This window comes from Bos taurus, chromosome 13, assembly GCF_002263795.3.
Source record: "Bos taurus isolate L1 Dominette 01449 registration number 42190680 breed Hereford chromosome 13, ARS-UCD2.0, whole genome shotgun sequence".
Classification (NCBI taxonomy): domain Eukaryota; kingdom Metazoa; phylum Chordata; class Mammalia; order Artiodactyla; family Bovidae; genus Bos; species Bos taurus.
The window spans coordinates 53,318,079-53,341,302 of NC_037340.1; the positions used below are offsets into that span (position 1 = coordinate 53,318,079).

The following is a 23,224-nucleotide window of genomic DNA, read 5'->3' on the forward strand; positions in this document are numbered from 1 at the left end:
ATGTGTTGAGCCTGGGAAGCTGGAAAAGGCCTCGTGCAGGAGGAGTTGATGTTTGAATTGGACCTTTTGGAAGACACAGGGGAAGTGGGCAGCCAGGAGAGTGTCCCTGGCAGGGGGGCAGCGTGAGTAAAGGCAAGGGGGTAGCCTGAGAGAGCATGGTGTGTATTGAAATGTGGAGATGTCCAGGTTGGTGGAATCAACAGGTGTGTGGAGGCACACTCTGGGAGAGGTGGAAGGCACACTTGTGATGGGCCTGCCCCTTGCTGCTCAGTTCTGCCTGCCCCAACCAGAGCTGAGTAATTTAATTAAGTGCCAACTCTCAAATAAGATGCAGCTGTTAAGCAGATGTCGCCTTTCACCCCAGATGGAGGTGCATCTTGGCAACGGGCACAGCATTTCTAGGGCATCTAATTTGTGAAGCTGCAGAGAGGAAGGAAATTCAAGACACTGCCATTATTATCTAACGACCATCATTCGCTCGGCCCCCACCCCCAGTACCTCTGCCACCTGTCAGACATTCCTGTTGGCTTCAGACTAGAGACAGGGAGGTGGGCTTGCAGGTGGACTAGGAACTTGACTTGCTGGTTCTCGCTCAGTAAAGGAGAAGAAAAGTAAATGAAAAAGCTGTCAATCCACAGAGAATCCCCAAGAACTTTTATGATAGTGGAAAGTGACCTATTGCCCCAGTTTTCATGAAAGGGGCACAGACAATAACCGTTATCTACTGAACTCCTACTTAGAGTCACACGCTGAGTGCAGTTCTTCATGCACCTGGTCTCTGGTTCTCTAGGCCCCCCCACCTCCATGCACCAATGTACCCCATGCAGGTACTGCCTCAAGGCCTCTGCCCTTGCTTCCTCCCCTGGGAATGCTCTTCCTCCCCTGGGAATGCTCTGTCCACGTGGCTCATTCCCTCCTATTTTTCAATGTCACCTCCTCACAGAGGCCTTCCCTGACCCCCTGCTTACAGTAGCAGCCTCTCCATCATTCTCTATCCCTTACCTTGCTTTATTTTCCTTCATCACCAGATACGTGTATGTTTACTTGGTGTCTGTTTCTTTCCTCTAGAGTTTAAACTCCTAAGCACAAAGATTTCTGTCTCTTTTATTCATTGTGGCCCCTCCAGCACTCAAAAGAATGCTTGACGCAAGGCAGAACTCTAAATATTTGTTCAGTGGGTGGATGAATGATCAATGGATCTCATTGAACTTCAGGGAGATAAAATCACTTTCCCAGGAGTAACATAGCTGCGAGGGGCAAGCTTGGATTTGAATTTGGGTCTGTCTATTCCAAAACTTTTTCCTTAAGGCTCTCTCCTCTACTCTTTCTCCCTAGCACTTACAACCACTTACTTGTTAACGATCTGTTCTTGTGTTTGGTATCTGTCTCCCCCACTAGAATGGCAACTCCACTGTAATAACAGAGTTCACCTGTTTTATTCACAACTGACTCCTCTCACACACATACTTCTTTAATCCTGGAAGCAAGCCATTTTACAGATGGGAAAATTGAGGCTCAGACAGAGGAATGGTTTGCCTTGCCCAGGATCCTCCACCTAGTGAGTGGAGAGCAGGTTTTCATTTGTCATATGAAAGGGTCCCCCATTTAACACTTGCTGGTTCAGTCCACCCAAGGGACTCCCAGCCTGGCCAGAAGCTCCCCTCACAGCCTGCTTTCCCCTCAAGGTCAGCAGTGTCAGGGCCAACGTCAAGCTAACCCTTAATTCATAACTCCCCAGTTTTGTCCATTCAAGTAAAAACTTTGATGTTATTTTAACTCAAATCCCCCATTGACTTCAATGGAAGCTTTGAATCCATGAGGAAGTTCTGACAGTGATTTTGGAGGTAGCACAAGCACCCAGTGGAAATCACATTAGCATACTCATTATCTCAGGATCCTTTGAATGTGTTTTTCAGCTGTTCCCTTAAAGTGACTGGCAACAATGGATCCTTTCTATTCACGAATTCCCGGGCCTGTATTGGGGCTGTGGTGGGCTCCTAGGTGCTTCTCTGCGCTTTCCAAATGGTGACAATGATGTGAACCCCTGCGGCATAAGGTAAGGTAAAGAATGCCATCCAGGCAGACACTCTGGGGTAAAAGAAGCACATGGTTTGGGTTTGGAAGAAACAACTCCTCAAGTCACTTAGGGCCGGGTGTGGTGGGACCCCCAGGGGTGAGAGTGGGGGCTCAGGTAACAAAACTGTTGCCAAAGGGCAGGGATGGCTTTGGGTTGTCAAGATGGCTGCTCAACTCCGGAAAGTGCCAGAATCAGCTGGGGAGCATCTGCCAACCCTTAGCATCCAGAACCCCCACAGAAGACCATTTAGCTCTGAATCTTGGGACTTGGGGGGACAACTGGGCCTCAAAGGCTTTTGAGTGTTCCCGGATGACTCTAGTACACTGACAGGCAGCTAGTAAGTGGAGCTAAACTGCTCTCTCAGTCAAACCAGAGCGGGGGGCGGGGGCGGGGGGAGCTGGAAATTATGCCGTGGGTGATGGTGGCAGAGAGGGGCAATAGGAAGTCCTCTGAGGATGTGTGGGGAAGAAGGCACATCAGAGAAAACATCCCCCCTTTTTTTCTTTTTAAGACAAATTTCAAGTACAGAAAAGTAGAGAGACTAGTACAATGACCCTCTTAACTATTACCAGTCTCATCGATTACCAACGTGATGCCCCCGTTGCGGGGGGAGGCTGAGGTGTATGTGGGAGGCAAAGCACCCAGCTTCCCTGGGAGCTTCCTGGGAAAAGCCAGCGCTCTTCACCAGTGGTTCTGTGACAGGGATCCCTGGTGGGAATGCAAAGCGCCCCACCAAGCTCTCAGGCTAGGACAAGTTTTGGCAGGAGAGCCAACAACTGGGACACAAGGACTTCTGTAGTAAGGAAAAAAAGTTATACTTAAGAAATTCCCAACTATTTGAAATAATTCCTCCTTGACTAGTTCCTCGGTCCTCGTGTTTTGGGACAGGGCTGTGAGCATCCCCTTTTGGTGGGACCTCTCTGGCTGCTAAGTGCAGACACCTGCAGAAGGCGAGCACAGAGCAGAAGGTGTTGCAGTCTCCCCAGACCCACTGACAGTTTAGCCACTTGCAAATCATTCAGCTGCCAGTGCTCCAGGGACTGAGTTAGTTCAGGGCCCCCTTCTTGTCTTCACTTATGTGCCTTCACGTAAGAGTCTCTGTGTTTTCACACTGTCTTTGTAATATCTGATCCTATGGGGTCTTTCGGTTTTTATGCATTTCTCCAACTCTGAGATCCGGATTCAAACACAGTACCAATACTAGACCAATTGATACTGATCAGTTTAGCTAACTGCGCTCAGCCCTGCTGGGTGGAGATTTTGCACCAGGCCAAACCAGTGGCTGCCGGCTGGCCTCTATTTTGGCAGCCTTTGGCTCAGGTGACACCTCCTGCTCCAATCAGCTGCTGTGGTGGCTATGGAGGCACTATTGGGTACGAATATAAAGTCCGAATGGAATAGTGCATGGATTAAGGTGGACTCTGGGGCAGACTGCCTGTGCTCAGGTTCAGACCCAGCCTTCGCCACTTATTGTGACCTTGGGCTGGGTATTCAGCCTTACACTGGTGAAGAGTATGTAAGCTGATCAATGAAGCACATAGTACAGTATTTAATTAGAGCCCCAAAAGTGTTCATCACCATTGCTGCTACTATCAGGGGACAGTTTATCTGCACTAAGTTAGATGCTTTAAAGGCAAGTTCTCATTCAGTTCTTTAAAAACCCACAGTGAGATAGGCTGTCTTTTCTATCCCATCACATAGGTGTGAATATAGAGGGACAGGGAAGTTACCTTCTGGTTCTAGGGTCCCTCAGCTAGTAAGGATGGAGCTGGGATTCAAACACAGGTTTGTCTAGCTCCAGAACCATTGCTCTGATTCACTGTGGCCCTGACAGGGCACCTATGTATAAACGCCCTCCATTGGCCACTTGTGCAAGGCTTAGGCAGGAGCCTCCCACACCCCAGAAGGTGCAGCACTGCCCCTGACCCCACCCCGCCTCAGCTGGCCCTGCCCTCCAAGGATGCAATCTGCTAAAGTGGAGACTGCATCCTGTCTGGCTCTGGTCTACAAAAGCCGTTCCTATCCCTCGTCCTACGTGGTCCTCAGCAAGTGCCAACAAGTTAGTAGACTGGGAATTATCCCTCCCATTTGAGAGATGCAGAAACTGAGGGTCACCAAAAATAGAATCAGAATTTGAACCCAGGTCTGTCTGTCCCTTTCCCCTTCTCCATCCCCTTTGCAGGGCAAAGCTGAATCCAAGGGGATCCGGAGCCACTGTAGATTCTCAAACAGGGTAAATTAAAGGCAAGAAGAACTTGGGGTCAGAATGGAGGACCTCAGAACTGGAAGGTGCCTCATGTAATTGGGCCCAGAGAAGCCAGAGGGTTGCTGGATTTGTGCCCTGATCACTGCTTAACAATTAAACAGTTGTGTAAACTTTCCTACTCATGACCTGGGGTTCTTTCAGGGTGTAGAGGAAATGGAGTGAAATGAATTCCAGGTGCCAGTTTAATTCCATGAAGTTCAGTATGCCTGCCAAACACGGGGATTTGATGCAGGTTCCCTGACTGAAGGACCGCAGGGAGGAAGGGGTATCTGCAGGCTCTTGGCTCAGGTTTTCCTCTTCTGACACTCACACACAAAGCAGGGCCTTGCTTATCCTCCAGGGTGATTATCGCTCAACAGTCCCTGGGCTTCACATATGTAGGCTTTTCAGCACACCCGTGGAATCAAACAGACAAGGATTTGAATTCTTATGTTGCACCTACTCACTGTGTGACCTGGGGCGAGTCGCTTAACCTCTTTGGGCTTCCATTTCCTCATGTATCAATACAGTCCTCTCCTATTTGGTTACCGTGAGGACCGAGTAAGATATGTTCATACAGTGCTTGCTGTAGTGCCTGGTGTGTGGGGAAAGCTGTTATTGTTATTTTAGGCACTAAAATCCCATGGCCCCCACACAAAAAACTTCAGACACTTGCTGTTGGCATGGGGATGATTAAGAGATTTACCTTTTAGAAACATAAAAGAATGATTAAAAAGGAAGGGTTATTTTTGTGACAGGGTGGAGGATGCATTAGGAGGAACAAGACTGAAAATGAAATATGTCCATTAGGAATGTGTTTGGCTGTTGGTAGCAAAAAAATCCAACAACAAAACAGATTTCCAGTCTTTCCTCAATCTTCACTTTGCCTCTCTTCCTTAGTCAATAGAATTCCTAATTTTATCTGGGCACGTGGCAGCCTGGCATGAAGATTACAGTTCCTAGCTTCCTTTTCATATTTTAGGTATGGCCATGAATTTCTCTTGCCAATGGGAAATGTTTTATGTGATTTCTAGAGAATGTCTTAAAAGAGAGAGTATACACATTACTCCTCTCTTTCTCCTTGCTGGCTGGAATTTGAGATGTGAGGACTGGATCTTAAGCAGCTATTTTGTAAATTAAAGATGGCTGATGATTCTTTGACCCTCTTTCCATCAAGAGGAAGAGTCAATTTGAGTCAATTTTTCCCTTCACTCAATCTAGGCTGGCCTGTGACTTCTTGGACCAAAAGACTAGAGTGGAAATGATGTTCTGCCAATTCTAGGTGTTGCCCTTAAGAGAACTGACAGCTTCTGCCATGGCTTTTTGGATCCAGAAGCTGCTATTGGCAAGGTCAAACCACTCTGCTGGAGAGATCACCTGGAAAGGCCCTAGGACTACATAGAAAAAGAGAGGGACCCAGCTGAGCTTAGCACTGTAGTCATCCCAGGAAAGCACCGGCATCCCAGTAAAATCTTCAGCTGAATATGAAAAGTGACTAGTTGATGCTTACAGATGAGAAGGATCACCCAATTATTGTTGTTCAGTTGCTGAGTCACGTCTCACTTTGCAACCTCAGGGACTGCAGCACGCCAGGTTTCCCTGTCCGTCACTGTCTCCTACAGTTTGCTCAGACTCATGTCCATGGAGTTGGTGATGATATCTAACCATCTCATCCTCTGTTGCCCTTTTCTCATTTCCCTTCAGTCTTTCTCAGCTTCAGGGTCTCTTCCAATGAGTCAGCTCTTTACATCACGTAGCCAAAGGATTAGAGCTTCAGCTTCAGCAACAGTCCTCCAATGAATATTCAGGGTTGATTTCCTTTAGGATTGACTGGTCTGATCTCCTTGCAGTCCAAGGGATTCTCAAGAGTCTTTACCAACACCACAGTTCAAGAACATCAATTGTTTGGTGCTCAGCCTTCTTTACGGTCCAACTCACATCTGTACATGACTACTGGAAAAATCATACTTTTGACTATATGAACCTTTGTTGGCAAAGTGATATCTTTGTTTTTTAATATGCTGTCTAGGTTTGTCATAGCTTTCCTTCCAAGGAGCAAGTATCTTTTGATTTCATGGCTGCAGTCACTGCCCCCAGTGATTTTGGAGCCCAAGAAAATAAAATCTATTACTGCTTCCACTTTTTTCCCTTCTATTTGCCATGAAATGATGGGACTGGATGCCATGATCTTGGTTTTTTGAATGTTGAGTTTTAAGCCAGCTTTTTCACTCTCCGCTTTCACCCTCATCAAGAGACTCTTTAGTTCCTCTTCACTTTCTGCCGTTATAGGGAAATCGTCTGCATATCTGAGGTTGTTGATATTTCTCACCCAACAGAGCACTGCCCAAATTTTTGACCCACAAAGCTGTAGAAAAATAATACAATGGTTACTGTTTGGGAGTTGTTTATTATAAAACCAGAAATAACCAGAACAGAGGATGAGATGGAAGCCGTTTGCTGAGGATGTTGCACCAATTACATTAGCCTTGGTCTGGCGACCTCCCGATTGCTTGTTACACAAGAAAAGTCAACTCTGTTTGTTAAAGCCTTGATGATACCTTGGTTTATTGCTCAAGGCCTCAGTTTCCCCAAAACCATTCAATTGGACTTTAGCTCCTGCCCTTACCTCCCAAGTGCCTGAAAGGATAAAGCAATAATCAAGAGGAGGGGGTCCTTTTTCATGTATATAAACAGTACTTCTATCCAACAAGATCAATAGGTGTTCATGATGGGTGTGAACTCATCATGAACCAATTACAAAGGATTTTGGAATCAGACATACTGGGGCTTGAGGCTCAACTCTTCTCTTTTCTAATGTGATGGATTGGGGCAGTCACTAAATCTCTCCAAGCCTAGTTTCCTCATCAATAAAACACAGATGATGCTATTTCCCTTGTAGAGTCTGTGTGAGGATTAAATGAGATTAATCCATCTACTTGATAAATAGTGAATTTCTCTTATATTCTAGGCCAGACCCACTCCTGATATTGGTGGGGCCTGGGGCCCACTCACTCCCAAAATTTAAATATTATATATCAAGCTAATACATTGTTTTGAAAATGTTCTATCCTTCTCCTCAAGGAATATAACTTCATAACTACTTGGAAAGCCAGGTTCAATTTGGAAACCCTGGACTCCTCAGACTGAGATGTTGAGTGGTGGTGGGCAGAGCTGGGCCCCAGCCCCTAGCTCCCCAGATGCCTTCTCCCTTCTCTCTTCTCATTCCTGGCTCCATGCCACACTGTGCAGACCCACATGCGCTCCAGGCTGCCTGTCCAAGCTCCCTTCACCCATGCTCCATCCTGTTGGTTGATTGACCTATTGGTTACATCCTGGGCCTAGTGTTTTGCTTGCAGACAACAAATCAGAAGAGGCCTGCAGAGGCCCTGGAATCAGCCTGGACCCTTGGGAAGGGAGCTTAAGAATCCTGGGACCCCAGAGTGTGTCTAGAAAGGGAGTAGAGTCTTGGGTGGGCATGTCCCCTTGGCCCTGTGGGGACATATGCAGCTGGAGGAGCCAGAGAGAGGCTCTTTAAAGTATGAGAACCAGGGACAAGGGCAGGGTCCCCTGCCTGGATCTGAGGCCTGCTAGTAGCTGTGCATCAGTGTATGAAACAGATACTGCCCCTGCCCTGTTCCTTCCATTTGGGCCTCAGTCTCACCTCTACTTGTAAAATGAGGGTTTAGCTGATCTGACATCTCCAAGTTTGTGTTGGAGACCAAGGGCTAGGGAATTGGTGACTGCCAACATGAATCTCCTAGACACAGGAGAACAGATGCAAGAAGTGTGTGTTTAAGACCTGAGTGATCAACCTCCTCCTCCAGCCCAAGCCTGGCAGAGCAGGAGGGGCCTCCACTGGCTAGTCCAACCCATTATCCACACAAAACTTTAGCAGCCATAATAGCAATGTGACTTCCTGTCAAACCTGGAATAAAATCCCGGCTCTTTGCCAAGACCTGCAAAGTTTTTTCCACTTGGCCTCTGGCTACCTGCAATCTGCTCACCCACCACTCTTGCCCTTCCTCACTGAGCTGTAGCCCCCTTGACCTTCCTTATATTTATGAAATGTAAAGAGTCCACTCTTCCCACCCCCAGGCCTTGGCCCTGGCTGTTCCCTCTGCCTGGACCACCCAGCTCTTTGCACAGCTGTATCCACTCCTTCAGGCCTCAGCTTAGTTGCCCTGGGATGTAGAGATGTTCACTGACACCTTTCCAAGAATAGCTCTCCTTTATCCCAGTGCTCTCTTTATAATTTTCCATCTTCCTTAGCATGACCAGAAGTGGCAGACGGAGTGATTAAAAGGTCACCCTTGGAGCAGGACTGAGTCCAAAGCTAGTCTCCACCATCTACTGGACTCTTGAGTAAATTCTTCAGCCTATTTTGCCATGAATATATTATTCAACCTCTCATTTTCCTTGAATAGTTGATTCAACCTCCATTTTCCCATCTGTGAAAGGGGGTAATAATCTGTCTCTTAGGTCTGTTGTGAGATTGGAGGAGCAAACACACGTATTTATAGCATTTAGAACAGAAGTCTGGTACTCGCATTTTATTTGTTTTTGCCATTTTATTAGCACTTGTTATCTGAAATTATCTTGTCTGTTTATTTCTTTACTTATTGCCTCGCTTCTCTTCTGAACGGCAAACGTCTCCTTGTGCCTGGATAAAAGGATTCCAGCAAGGAGCAGGCACTTTGCCCAGCCCTTCTGAACATCCCCCGGTGCAGATGGGGAAGCTGAGGCAGGAATAGAGGGTCGGGAGCGAGGGCCTGGCGGGGAAAGCCCACCAAGCTGCTGGGCTCTCTCGGCGGCCCCTCTTGCAGACTGGCACTGAGACGCCCCCAGCGCGGCGCGGCGCGGAGTTCGGCGGCGCCGGCGCTTTGGTTTCCAGCGCTTAGGTCTTTCAAGGCCCCACAGAAGGGAATGCGGGAAAGCCGCCTACAGCCCGCATCAGCTGCGGGCCCATTCTCTTGTTCCCGGTGCACGAACGCAGGTATTTGCATGAGATCAAGAGCTCTGTTTGCTGAGACGGCCTGTTTGCGCTCCCGCGCCCAGAGGACACCCCTCCTCAGACCTCGCGGGACAGGCTCCTGTCAACTCGTTTGTACTCTGCGGAGGCGTGGGAACCCGGGAGCACACGAACTGCCCCTGGGGTATCTACCCCAGGGTCTCCCTCCTGGTCTTGGCCCCCGCTGGCTCCTTCATGCGTAGGAGCGCAAGCGTGAACAAGGCCTAACCCCAGGAGAACGCAGTCTACCCGAAGGATGCGCGCCTGGCACCTAGGAGGGGCTCAGTGAATATGGGCTCGGATGTCCCTCCCCACGCTGTTTCTCAGCCAGCTCTTTGCAAATCCCACCCAGCCGCTACTCTCGGAAGCAAGTCATTAAGAGCAGCGGTTCGGGAACCAGGGAAACCTGGCTTCAAATCTTACTCCGGCCCACACTGCCATCTGTGTAGTCAGAAGCAAATTATTTTGTCTTTTGAGGCCACAACTTCCTCATCTGTAAAATGGGGATGGAAGAGTCTGGAGTGTGCTTAGTTCAGTCACTGTCATAAATTAAGTGCTTAACTCATTCTTACAGTCACCACTTCCAGTTTACAGGGAGTCAGTGGCAAACCCTCCAGATCTCCTTAGAGTCCGTTTTTAGCAACCTAAAGGTCCAGATCCCCGCAGGGTTCTACAGAGCCAGTAAAGATGTGCTCTTCCCTCGTGCTCCCTCCCCACCCCCAAACCCCAGAAGATGCACAGGCTTTCTGTGAACTGAAGAGTAATGGCTGGCTGGTCCGGTGCCCGGGGTGAGGTTCTGGGACGCTTTTCTGCCTAGTTGAAACTCAGTATTATTGTTATAATTCTTTAATTTAATACAGAAAGCCTCCTTTGGAGACAGCGCACTATTCAGAGCAGCCCATGATCCCTCCACGGTTCCCTGCCAGGAAGGAAGCCTCAGGCTGCCCTCTAGTGGCAGGCAGGGTTGTGCAGACCCAGTGAAACTGGCAAACAAGGGAACCAGAGAAGCAAGCTTCACTTAGCACGTGGTGGAGGCTCTCTGGAAGTCGGAGGGAGAAAATACATTCTGGTTCTCTCTCTGCTGTTTGTGGTTCTGCTGGATCTCTCAGAAACCTTGGGAAAGGAGAATAAAAGACTGAATTTGAAAGGCGCGGGATTTTTTTTCATTCTGCTTTTATTTATTTTTGAATAGAAAACACATTTACATGATTCCAAAGATAAAAAAAGACTAGAGTGAAAAGGAATTTTTACCTTCCACTCTTGCTCCCCTGCCGTCCAGTTCCTCTTCCTAAAGGGAGCTGTTGTCATGTTTCTTGTATAACTTCCAGCAGAAAGTCTACGCAAATACAAATATTTTACAGGATCAGTAGCTTCTTCCATATATTCTTTTGTATGTTGCTGTTTCATGTAAAAATGTATCATGGGATTTGTTCTGTATTGATTCATGTAGAACTGCCTGATTCTTTTGAACAGCTGCATAATATTCCATTGTCTGATCTTATAATTATTTGATCAGTCTTCTATTGACAAGCCTTTAAATTGTTCCCAATCTTTAGTAATCATGTTACAACAATAATCTTGTATAAACACTGTTGTGCATGAGTGAATCACTCAGCTATTGATGCATAACAAACAGCTTTAAACAAAAAGCTTTTGTTATTGGTCATATGGATCACTGGTGGCTAGGTCAGGCTGGGCTAATTTTGTGTTGGCTCTTCTGTCTGGATCAGAGGGTGGGTCTTGCTGGGGGCTGGCTAATCTAGGAAGAATGAGCTCAGTCACATGTCTGGTAGTTGGCTGGGTATCAGCTGGGGTAAAAGGGCGCCTGGGACATGTCTCTCATCATTCAGCAGCATGTAAGGCCTCTGGAAAGTCCGTGACTGGCATTACATTCCACCATATGCTATTGGTCCAAGCAAGTCACAGGCCAGATTTAAGAAGTGGGGAAATTCAAAACACTTCTCCAAGGGAGGAGCAGCAAAATCACATTGTAAAGAGTATGATGCAGGGACATGAACTATTGCTGTTATTAAAAATTATTTTTTAATTTTAAATTAGTATTTTTATTTTATAATGGTTAGATTTACAGAAAGTTGTAAAGATAGTACAGAGAGTTCCTATATACTCCTACACCCAGCTTCCCCTATTGTTAACATCTTGTATTACTGTGATACATTTGTCACAGCTAATACTGATACCAATATTGACACATTATTATTAGCTCAACTCCATGCTTTATTCAGATCTCATTAGTTTTTCCTTAGTACTTTTTTCTGTTCCAGGATCCCATCCAGAATGTCATGTTACAATTAATCATCATGCCGTCTTAGGTTCCTCTTGGCTACGACTGTTTCTCAAACTTTCTTTGTTTTTGATGAGTTTTATGGTTTTGAGAAGCACTGGTCAGGCTTTCTGTAGATTATCCCTCAGTTTAGGTGTTAGGTATTTTCCCCATGATTAGAATGGAGCTATGAGGTTTCAAGAAGAGGACCTCAGAGGTGAAGCATCATTCTAAGCACAGTATATCAAAAGAACATGCCATCAGCGTCACTAATCATTAATGATGTTAATTTTAGTCACCTGTCTGAGATAGTGTTTGCCAGCTTTCTCCACTGGGACATCACTCTTTTTCCCTTTCCATGTTATTCTCTGTGAGAAGTCACTACGCACAGCCCACACTGAAGAGAGGGAGAGCTATTCTCTATCTCTTTGAGGGGGCAGAATCTACATAAGTCATTTGGAATTCTTCTGCTATTTGTTTATTCCATTGTATATTATATCCGTGTAGTTTCTCCAAGGAATCCAGTTCCTTTTATTAAGAATGGTATTAGAAGCCAAGATCTGAGTGCTGAGCGTGCTTGTTGCTACCTGCGGCCACTCTCAGTGGACAGAGCTAGGAAATACAAGCAGGTGGTGGGAGCCTGTATGTGCCCATAACTATAGTTATTTCTACATCTATCCATTAGCATTGTGTTAAGCTAAACATTCATGCTAATGTTCATGAGTTCATGCTAATGTCTCCAACATGAATTCATTCATACAGTTCATTCTATTCTTCTCTCCTTGCTTATCTGTAAGCTCCCCATCCCCATTTCAGCGGTAAGAAACCTGGCTCCCACCATCTGCCATCTATTTACTTCATTGTTCAATTCTAGTGCACAGGAACAGGAGTTTCAGAATTGCCAACCCACACTCTCATGAAGTGTAACTTTACCAATAAAAGTACAATGCTGTGGACAGTTCTTTTGGTCTTTAGTTTTCTTGTTTTCAGTTATTCCTAGAGTTATTTATGTCGGCACGTCTGTTCCCCACACCCTTCAGTGAGTCATACATTTGTAATGTAGTTAGATTCTTTTATAAAATTTGCATACATTCAGATTCACTCTTTGTGCTGTGAACTCCTATGAGTTTTGACAAATAGATGGTCATGTACCTATCACTACAATGTCATGCAGAATAGTTTCACAGCTCTAAAATATCCATGTACTTCACCTGGTCAATCATCTCCCACTCTCCAGTCCCTGGAAGCCACTGATCTGTTTTTCATCTCTATAGTTTTGCCCTTTTCTTAACCATATAAATGGAATCAAACATTAGGTAATGTTTTGAGTCTGACTTCTTTCACTTAGCAACATGCATTTAAGATTCATCCATACTGCTGTGTGGATTAACAGCTTGTTCCTTTTCTTTTTAATTGAAGTATTGTTGATTTACAATGTTGTGTTAATTTCTGCTTTACATGAAAGTACAGCAAAGAGATTCATTTATACATATATATTTTTTAAAATATTCTTTTCCATTATGCTTTACTTCAGGATATTGAATATAGTTCCCGGTGCTATACAGTAGGACTTTGCTGTTTATCCATTCTATATGTAACAGTTTGCATCTATTAACCTCCAATTCCCAGTCTATCCCTCCCCCAACTCTCTTCCCCCTTGGCCACCACAAGTCTATTCTCTGTCTAATAGCTTGTTCCGTTTCCTGGTGGCTCAGTGGGTAAAGCGTCTGCCTACAATGCGGGAGACCTGGGTTCGATCCCTGGGTCAGGAAGATCCCCTGGAGAAGGAAATGGCACCCCACTCCAGTACTCTTGCCTGGAAAATCCCATGGACTGAGAAGCCTGGTAGGCTACAGTCCATGGGGTCGCAAAGAGTCGGACACGACTGAGTGACTTTCCCTTCCCTTTAGATTGCTAAGGAGGGTTCCAAAGTGTGGATGTACCACTGTTTATCCATCCACTTATTAAAGAACTTCTTAGTTGCTTCCAGCTTTTTTAGGAATATGAATTTGCTATATAAATATTTGTATGAAGGCTTTTGTGTGGACATAACATTTCTAATCAGTTGGGTAAATATTTAGGAGTGCAATTGCTACATCATATGGTGCATATATGATTAGATTTACAAGAAATTGCCAAATTGTCTTCTGAAGTGCTTGTACCATTTTTAATTCCCACCAGTGTGGGTAAGGGTCCCTGCTCTTCTGCATGTTCATCAGCACATCAGCACAAAAATGATACTGCCAGATTTTTTTTTTGGAATGTGATCATTTTAGTAGGTATGTAATAGTTGTTTCAATTTACCTTTTATTTTAGCTGGCATTTCCTTAATGACAAGTGATGCTAAGAATCTTTTCATATGTTTATTTGCCACTTGTATATCTTCCTTGGTGAGGTGTTTGTTCATATGTGTTTCCCATTTTTAAGTCAGGTGGTTTGTTTTCTTATTGTTGAGTTCTAGAAGTTCTTTGTATATTGTGGACATGATTCTTTGATCAGATATGTGATTAGCCAGTATTTACTCTCAGTCTGTGGCCTGTCTTTTCATCTTCTTCACTTTATCTTTTACAGAAAAAAATGTTAATAAAGTCCATCTTGTCAATTTTTTTCTTTTGTGGAAATTGCATTTTTGGTATTGTGTCTAAAAACTTATCATCAAACCCAAAGTAAATCAGATTTTCTCCTATCTTTTCTTTCAAAGTTTTGTTGTTTTGTGCTCTACATTTAGATCTATGATATATTTTGAGTTCATTTTAGTTTTCATGTAAGGTATAAGATATATGTTGGGAATCTTTTTCTTTTTTGCATATGGACATCTAATTGTTCCAGCATGAGTTTTAAAGAACCATCTTTTCTCCAAATAAGTTCAATCTTTTAAAATGTGTTGAGTTCTTTTGTGGTCTAATACATGGTAACTTGGGCTTCCCCAGTGGCTCAGATGGTAAGGAATCCACCTGTAATGCATGAGACTGGGTTTGATCCCTGGGTCAAGAAGATACCCTGGAGAAGGGAATGGTTACCCACTTCAATATTCTTGTCTGGAGAATCCTCAGGATGGAGGAGCCTGGCAGGCTACAGTCCATGGGGCTGCAAAGAGTCTGACACGACCGAGCAACTAAGCACGTGTGATATCTTGGAAAATGTCTTTCCATTAGAATCTTTAACGTATTAGTTGTAGTTGTTTTAAATTCCCTGCCTGATAATTTCAACATGGGTTAATCTGAGTCTGCTTCTCGTGATTGTTTTGTCTCTTCAACCTATAATTTTGTCTTGCCTTTTGGCATATGTGATAGGCTAAATAATGGATCTTGAGGTACAATGATTATTCTGGATTATCCAGATGGACTTTAAGTGCAACCATATGCATCCTTTTGAGATAGGCAGAGGAAAATCTGATACAGAGAGAGAAGAAGAGGAGAGGGTGATGCGACCATGCAGAAAGTGATTAGAGCCATTCAGCCACAAGCCAAGGAATCCTGGCAACTGCTGGAGGCTGGGAAAGGCAAGGAAGGGAGCTCAGCCCTGTGATATTTTGATTTCACCCCTGTAATGCTGATTTTGAGTCTCTGGCTTCTAGAAGAGTTAAGAGAATACATTTCTGTTGTTTTAAGCCACCAAGCTTGTGGTAATTTGTTATAGCAATCCTGTCTTGTACATTTTTGTTGACAGTTGCACATATTGTAGAGGATAACAAATACAGACCTTCAGTGTGAAGATCGATGTTAATTATCGCTGGGACTTGGGCCACATTTAATGCTTGTGTAGCTTTATGTACGTGGGACTTCATGGTCCTTTGTGTCCTTGTTTTCTCCTCCTTTTTGGCTCTGGAGCGTCTCTTTGAATGTCTCCTCAGAGAATCTGTGTCTTGCAGCTCTTTGTAGCACTCTTTCAGCTGTAATCCGCTGTGCTTATTTATACTGGGGCCTTACTGGTGTGCTGGTAGTACACAGAGGGAAGGCATTCCCTGATCTTCCAAGTAAGTCTCAGTCTTTTTGTGGGCTTACATCTCATCTCAGGGGTGTGGCCTTTACAAGTGTTGCTGTTCCTCTTCTAGAGGTAAAGCTCCTGCCATCCCGCTGCTTCTAGTCCCTTCCCCACCCAGGTGCAACATCCCAGCCTACCGCCTATGTTGTGTATACACACATACATTTTCCCCCTTAGGTGAAACAGGAAGGCTGGAGAGGGCTGAAGCGCTGCAGAGTTCCTTTTGCCTGAGCAGGGGTGAAATCTCAGAATTGCTCTCTGGCATAATCCTCTACGCTGGAGATTAGGGAGAAGGATCCAGAAGGGCATCACCATGACTGCTTTTTGCCTTCTCCTACCAGTTACCTGGGAAACTCTCTTGGATCCTTTCCATTAGAGCCTGGTGATGTTCCTGGAGGAAAAATCTACAAAAATACTAGGTCTTCCCCACCCCCATGACTGGAGTCTTCAGAAGCTTCTCACTCTTATGTTAGTCCGCTCTCAGCCTTCAGCAGTTCATCACAATTACTCCTTAAGTGTTCCACCAACTCGTAACGTTGCTTGGGTAAGCCAGTCTTGGGTGCCATATCTCACTGAGTACACTTGACTCCCCATATTTTTGGGTGGTGTTTGCCCTGCAGGCTCATGTCTGTGATGGATTCAAGAAAAGCCATTGATTTTCAGCCTCTCTCTTTCTTGTTGTAAAGACAGAAGTAATGACTTTCAAGTTCTTTACATGTTGGCATTGAAACCAGAAGTCCTTATTGTAACCATTTTTTTATATTAATCTACCACAGCAAGTGAAATATATTAAGGGTCACAAAATTCAGAGGACTATAATCTTGGAATCATAAAGACTTTGGCATAGACTCAGAGTTTTGCAACTAGGGAAGCCTAAATTCTAAGAATAAAAATTCCCCAGATTGAAAATCTCCACGGGCTCACGACTGCTTACAGGATGACATGACATAAAACACTTTTCGTTACCTGGCCCTTTCCACCCCTCCAGCCCCATTTCTCACCCCTATCACACCTCCCATCCAGATCTTATTCCCCCTCCCACTCCCCGCAGAAAACAAACTCTGGGTCCAGCCACGTGGTAAACTAATTGAGATTCCCTGGTACACTTTGAGCATTGCCTGAAACATGGCAGCACTTCAACAATCATTTGTTAATCTAATTAATGAATAAAATTATAAAGGTCTTAGCACATGTGTAGCATATGGGAGTGTTAACAGTAGCCAATTCCTACCATGCACCTGGTTTGTGCCTGATACTCTTCTAAGCACTTCACATGTATTGATTTATTTTCATAAACTTATGTGGTATTATTCCTGTTTTAAGGATGAAGAAACTGGGTTATGAAGGGGTTAGCAACTTGACCAGGGTAACCCAGAGGGTAAGTGCAGGGCTAGGTTTCAAACTCTAGGAAATTTCATCAATGGGTTGTAATCAACACAAAGCTCCTATTGTGCTAATGCTTAGACTCATCATGTCCGTTCACGCTAAGTCGCTCAGTCGTGTCCAACTCTTTGCAACCCTATGGACTGTACCCCATCAGGCTCCTCTGTCCATGAGATTCTCCAGGCAAGAATACTGGAGTGGATTGCCATGCCCTCCTCCTGGGGATTTTCCCAACCCAGGGATCGAACCTGCATCTCCTACACTGCAGGCAGCTTCTTTACCACTGAGCCACTGGGAAGCCCAGATGCATCAAGTACACGATAACCTTGATTTAGAAGAAATGAGGCCAGAGAGGTTAAGTGACTTGCCCAGTGTCACACAGCTAGCAAACACAGTAATGAAAATTCAAACCCAATTTGCTTGCTCTAAATCCCACACTCTTTCCTGTTCTCAGCATGGTTTCTGGGCTGTCTCTTGAGAAAATGAATGCACTTTTTCTCACCTCATTAAGCTATCAAACTCCTATTCTTCCTTCAAAACATAACTTAAGTGTCTCCTGTGCTATGGCACTTGTCCTGGCCTTTCCCTCATGCCACCCCAGCTGCTCCAGCCAGTCCCTTCCTCCCTGAGCCTTCACACCCCCACTCCTGCCCTCTCCACCACAGACCAGTGGTTAAAAATACAGCTCTGCACACAAGGGGTCTTGAGTTCAAATTATGGCTCTGTTGGGGGACCTTGATGAGCTTTTCATATAATCATCTGACCTTGACTTTTTCCTTATCTGCAAAATGGTGCTGAGAAAAGCACCTCCCTCATAAGACTGGGTGAAATATGTACCAACCTTAGCTAAGTGCTCGCTGAGACACTTACCATGCTGCATTATAAGTATCTGTTTAAATGTCTCTATCACTTGACTTGAGGGCAGAAGCTGATTATAATCTATCTCTTTCTCCCTAGCACCCAGCATGGCGTAGAAGAGGTATTAAATAAATGTGAAGTAAATGGATGAAAAAGAAATAAATGAATCTTAGAATCCTAGTCTCATAATTTCATCCATAAAATCTAAAAACCTTGCCTCACATAACTACAAAGTAGAAAAGATCTTAGAGATCAACTTCCTGAGGCTTTCAATCTTTTTGACGACCACCCACAGTTAGTAATACTGCCATCCAGAGCTCATGTGCGTGCACGCGCACACACACACACTTTAAGTTTTAAGAAAGAATACTTTCCCTAACTATGTAGGATAAACCCCGATATTTATTTCTTCTCCCTTCCCGTCCACTCCCCATCATCTTCTTCCTTCTTCTCTTCCATTAAAAAATGCTGGATTATGTCCACCACATTAATTTCATGACCTATGAATTCTTTATGGTTGATGGTTTGAAAATCCTTCAAGTTTGGTTTCAACAGTACATGAACTGAGAACTTCCAGATGTACAAACTGGATTTAGAAAAAGCAGAGGAACCAGAGATCAAAAAACATCCATTGGATCATAGAAAAAGCAAGAAAATTCCAGAAAAACATGTCCTTCTTCTTCATTGACTACACTAAAGCTTCTGACTGTGTGGATCACAACAATCTGTGGAAAATTCTTCAAGAGATGGGAAAACCAGACCACCTTACCTGCCTCCTGAGAAACCTGTATGCAGGACAAGAAGCAACAGGTAGAACCAGACATGGAAGAACGGACTGGTTCCAAATTGGGAAAGAAGTACATCAAGGCTATATATTGCCACCCTGCTTATTTAACTTACATGCAAAATACATCATGGGAAATGCCAGGCTGGATGAAGCACAAGCTGGAATCAAGATTGCTGGGAGAAGTATCAATAAAAGATATGCAGATGACACCATCCTTATGGCAGAAAGTGAAGAAAAACTAAAGGACCTCTTGTTGAAGGTGAAAGAGGAGAGCGAAAAAGCGGGCTTAAAACTCAACATTCAGAAAACTAAGATCATGGCATCTGGTCCCATCACTTCATGGCAAATAGATGGGGAAATGATGGAAACAGTGAGAGACTTTATCTTCTTGGGCTCCAAAATCACTGCAGGTGGTGACTGCAGCAGTGAAATTAAAAGACGCTTGCTCCTTGGGAGAAAAGCTGTGACCAACCTAGACAGCATATTAAAAAGCAGAGGCATTACTTTGCCTACAAATATCCCTATAGTCCAAGCTATGGTTTTTCCAGTAGTCATGTGCAGATGTGAGAGGTGGGCCATAAAGAAGGCTAAGCGCCAAAGAATTGATGCTTTTGAACTGTGGTGTTGGTGAAGACTCCTGAGATTCCCTTGGAAAGCAAGGAGATCAAACTAGTCAATCCTAGAGGAAATCAACCCTGAATATTCATTGGAAGGGCTGATGCTGAAGCTGAAGCTCCAAGCTTTGGCCACCTGATGGGAAGAACTGGCTCATTTGAAAAGACCCTGATGCTGGGAAAGATTGAAGGCAGGAGGAGAAGGGGACAACAGAGGATGAGATGGTTGGGTGGCATCACTGACTCAATGGACTTGAGTTTGCGCAAGCTCTGGGAAATGGTGATGTACAGGGAAACCTGGCTGCAGTCCACGTGGTCACAAAGAGTCGACTGAGCAACTGGACAACAATATTGTTTGAAAAACATTTCTCCAGTCAAGCTGCTCAACCAGAATCTTCATCCCTGACATGAGTTCTATACTTAAACCTCTGGGAAGGGAAGTGGCCACCTGAAGTTGAGGCTTCATTGCTGAACAGCATTATTGTTAGAAAGTCCTTCTTTTTCTCAAGTGAAATGAGCCCCAATCACTTCCTCTTTGGTTCCCTTCCGCTTGCTGGTATCAAGCAGTCACCTCACATCACTGGGTTTCACTTACTTCCCCTGCTCCCACACATGTGCCCTGCCTAAGTGCATGGAGCCTAAAAGTCTATCATGAAAGCCACTTTTGGGGGTTAAGGCCTTGCTTTTCACCCATCATCTCCCATTATTGTGTTTGTTTGCTTTCATAGGGCTGGGGGTCACTAGACTCAATCCATCTGAGTGGCTGAATTCTTCAGTTCCCGGTACAGAGAAGTTGTTGGGATTTGTGGGATGTCAGTGAGCCTGGAGAGGTGGTGGGAAGGTGGTGCTAGTGATGTCAGGGACTGGATGATACAGAAGGGTCCGGGAGGGCCCTCAGTTGGTCCTGATACATAGCAACTTGAGACGCCTGCTACCCTCTGCATCATGCCTGAAACCTCTGGGATGTTTGCCTCCCCTCACCCCAGGAGGCCAAGAGCATGTGGCTGCATAGGCCACATAATCAGCAGAGCCCTGTGCAAACTGAGAATGAAGGGCCCCATGTTCCGAAAGTATTAAGTGTTTCAAGACGGCGACAGCAGAGCAGTAAACCAAGTATGAGCCCTGTGAGCACAGGCCCTTCGCAATTGCAGAGTTTGGACACCCACCATTACCAGCCCTGGCACTTTGCCTGGGAGGCAGTCTCAGCAGATGCGGTATGAATGAGGCCTGGACCTGGGCTGGGACTCCAGAGTGCAGGAAGTGAAACCATGCCCATGGTTTCACGGAACCTGAAACCTATTCAAGGAACAAGGTCCTTAGAGATCACTTGGCCCAAACCCATCCGTGCCCAGCGATAGAATCTGAGAGCACAGAGGGCTGGCCCAAGGTCATCCTGGGAATTGGTGGCAGAGCCAGATCACAACTTCAGCCCTGCAACCCTCCCCCACTTTCCTCTCAGTCCTTTCTGAAGTTTCTTTCATCCTATGCAATGTCGGTGACTATTTATTTACAGCTTGCCAGTTTCTATCCCCTGTCCCCATATTCCTCTTTCTCCCCCAGGCTCCAGACTGCTGTGTCTGACTGTCCCCAACTGCAGTGGCCTCTTGCTTCCTGTCCCCCTCTTGCCTCCTCCCTGACCCTCTCCTCTCCATCCTCACCATGGCCACAAGAGTGTGCTTTTAATTTACAAATTGGATCCTCCCACACCTCTGCTCTCAGCCCACCAGTGTGCTGCACACGGATTGCAATCCCACCTCTTTACTGTGACTTACAAGGTCAGGCCCTGTGGTTTCTCTCATGATTGCCTGCCCCTCCCTCTGCAAGTGACCTTATTGTTGATCAGAAGCCCCACTCACGCCTGCCATGCAGCGTGCATCCTTCTATTCCCCCAGGTCCCCCCAAGGCCCCTCCTCCCTACGACCAGGTCTCAGCTTACATGCCCCTTCCCCTGGATCCTGGTCTTCCTCTGCACTGTCCCAAACACACGCCCTCACTCTCTCTCCCCACCACAGTCTTTACTTTGCTTCATAGTGCTAAGGGCTCCCCTGATAGCTCAGTTTGTAAAGAATCCGCCTGCAATGCGGGAGACCTGGGTTCCATCCCTGGGTTGGGAAGATACCCTAGAGAAGGAAAAGGCTACGCAGTCCAGCATTCTGGCCTGGAGAATTCCATGGACTGTAGAGTCCATGGAGTCGCAAAGAGTTGGACATGACTTAGAGACTTTCACTCACATAGTGCTAACTTTCCTGACGTCACACTGCACATTGGCTCCTTCGTTTTCAGCCTTCCTTCTAGAATGTAGCTTCCTTAAAGGTGGAGACCTGTCCTGCTCAGTTGCTTGGTGCCTTGTAGGGCACTTGGCACAGTTGGCACTCTGCTGAGTTGTAGGAATGAACAAACTGCTAAGGGAATGAATTGATTCAGCAAACAAGTGTTCTCACAGGCCATTCTGTGTCAGACACTGTGCTGGACACTGAACACTCAGACAGGGCGTCAGTGGACAAGAAAGTGTCCCTGCTCTCAAGGAGTCAGGTGACTGTCTTCAGGAGAGACAGAGGAGTGTCCAGAGGGGTGGCAGTATGACATGAGTGGCTGTTTACACTCTGAGCCCCTCCTACTTGTGTTGAGAGTGAAAAATTGTGGGTCCTTGAAGCAAGAGGTTGGATTTTATGGACCACACATTCCCCTTTTGGAGGAGCTAGGGTGTCTCTGTCTGTCCCTGGTTCCACAGTCCATTAGGCCAGGACTGGGACCCACACTCACAACGAGGCCCCTAGGAGGACCCCCTAGGTAGTGGAGCTTGCAGCCTGGGGGACAGCCATGTCCTGGGCACTGGAATCAGGAAGAAGACTGACTTGGCTCCACTCAGAGGAAACTGAGCCTCCCACAGTGGGCATGTGGTCCAGCCAGGGTGAGCCCTGTGGGTACCTTGGCACTCCTCAGACCATCTCCCAGAGGACTCCAATCTCCCCACTTCTCTTTAAGCCTCACAAAGCAGGAGACCCATGGCTACCCAGACCCTGCAGCCCAGCCCTGGTGTCCCCAGTCTCCTCCTGCCATGCAGATGGCATGACTAAAGCTGAAGGGCAGATGCAGGGGCCCTTGAAGGCAAAGTCACTTCCTCCAGGAAGCCATCTGTGCTTTCTCTGTGCTGGTGCTTCCGCCTTTTCCTTATCCCCATGGTTCACATTCCCTCTTTCTTTATTTATTCAAACATCCACCCATCCCTCCATCCATCCTTTGATGCAACCAAGATTCACTGAGCACCTACTATGCTCTTGTCACTTACAGTAGTGAACAAGAACAAGGCCCCTGCCCTTGCAGAGCTTACTGTCTAGTGGGGAAATTATGTAACTGGTTGCCAATTAAAAATTAAATCAGAGCCGATAAATGCTATGCCAGAGAAGTACCTCCGCTTCAGGGTAGGAGGGCTTTCCAGAGGAAAGAACATTTCACCCAAGACTATGCTGTCCAATGTGGCAACTGAGCCCAGCCAATGCCAGGAGAAACTGAAGTTTTTATTTACTGTTAATTATTTTAAGTGTAAAAACAGTATAATACATACAGCTTTTGTTAATCACAACTTTATTGTTTAGGAAGGACTTGGGGTGTGTGTGTGTGTGTGTGTGTGTTAGTTGCTCAATGGTGTTGGACTCTGCGATTCTATGGACTATAGACTGCCAGACTCTTTTATCCATGGAATTCTCCAGGCAAGAATTCTGGAGTGGGTTGTCATTCCCTTTTCCAGGGAATCCTCCCAACTCAGGAATTGAACCCAGGTCTCCTGCATTGCAGACAGATTCTTTACTGTCTCAGCTACTAGGGAAGCTTACACTACTGTAAGTAACAAAAATTTCAAAGACTAAAGGAAAAAACAAGGTAATAATATCACAGGATTTTTATATTATTACATGTTGAAATGGTACAATTATAGATGTTGAGTTAAATAAAATGTATTTGTTAAAATTAATTTCACCAGTTTCTTTT

General features: G+C 45.5%; 1 protein-coding gene across 1 annotated transcript in view; it reads left to right on the top strand.

The window, feature by feature from the left end:
• LOC101902869 (signal-regulatory protein beta-1) overlaps window positions 1-23,224 on the top strand; it is a 46,771-nt gene that overhangs the window by 3,854 nt on the left and 19,693 nt on the right. The window contains exon 3 of the mRNA XM_015474218.3: window positions 1,917-2,056. The gene's annotated coding sequence lies outside the window, so the exon portion shown is untranslated. The remainder of the gene's footprint in view (window positions 1-1,916; window positions 2,057-23,224) is intronic.